Source organism: Gadus macrocephalus, chromosome 6, assembly GCF_031168955.1.
Source record: "Gadus macrocephalus chromosome 6, ASM3116895v1".
Taxonomy (NCBI): domain Eukaryota; kingdom Metazoa; phylum Chordata; class Actinopteri; order Gadiformes; family Gadidae; genus Gadus; species Gadus macrocephalus.
Genome location: NC_082387.1, coordinates 25814989 through 25816369, shown reverse-complemented (window position 1 = coordinate 25816369; position 1381 = coordinate 25814989).

The window sequence follows — 1381 nt, the reverse complement described above, 5'->3', positions numbered from 1 at the left end:
GACCCCAGGGTGACCCGGGTCCTCATGTCTGCGTCGCTCCAGTATGTCCTCCCTGGTCTGTACCCGATGTTCCCTCTACCGCTTCGGCTCTCGAGCAGACGTGGAAACCCCTGGGGCTGACTGGGAGCTGAGGGCAACACCAGGACCCCACACTGGCCCCTGGGGGCCCGACGGTCAGGACATGGCGGAAGGCTACGCAGAGACTAGGTGAACTCTGAGCCAGTGTAACGTTAGCTTTAATCAATGTGAGCTTTAATCCATGGGACTACAGTATATCGAGGCCAGCTACAATGAAGAGATCAGGTCTAGGCGTTGCGTGTCCATGGAGCTACACTATTTAGTAGGGGGTGTGACGATGTTTCGTGCCACGGAATATCGCGACATTAAAATGTGACGAAATGCGTCGTTGAGGCAAAAAAATGGTTTGCGATATATATATATATATATATATACTGTATATATATATATATATATATATATATACGTATATATATACTTTTTTTTTTTCTTCATACTTTATTTATGGACATAAGCTTGCAAAACTGAAAAACTTTGTTTATTGACATTATGACAAGATGATTAGTCTATACCATGTTACTATAACACATCTTGTTTACAATTTCATAAGAAATGGAAATATAGGGCAAATGGTTTTGCATATTTAGTGTCTTTAAAATAAACAACACTATTTGTTCAGTCGTACACTTTCTTTATTCGAGGTTTGCTCAAAATATTGTTAAAAGATCGAATCGTGAGCTGAGTGAAACGTCATACCCCTACGATTTAGTGGTGGCAGACGTTAGGAGAACGCTCCCCTCTGCTCTGGTGGAGGGTCCGGTAGAACCATGATGTGAGGAATCACTGCTCTGTGTGGCGAGGACAGTGCTAGGGCGAGGATAAAGGACCTTGAACCAACGAGTTCCTGCCCCGACACGACACGGCGCTCCGCCCATCACATGGCGCTGTCTTGTTTTGGGGGATCTGGTCCTCACCTGATTCACAAACACCGCTGGTCGGTCACAGGGGGGCGCCCTTCACGAGATGTTGTCCAGGAGGACTCCCGACGAGGTTGTCTGGTCCCCAAACTACACTGAGTAATGAACGCACACGCTCGGCTCCATGCACACCTCCTCAGATTCCTCCCCCTGGATTACTTCTCCCAGGCCTAGCTCTGTCATTGGCCGTGGTCGTCACTGGTCGCACGACGCGGTCAGCGCCGCCCGAGCACTTAAAGATCCCTCACCTCATTCAACACTTGGTCTCCAAAAGCCTCCAAATTAAAATAAAAGCTTTTAAATGCGTCCTGCCTATCAAATCTTCCTTCCCTCGGAATATCCCGTAAATGGCTTTTATCCAGAACTTCAGGATCAGAAGAAAATCG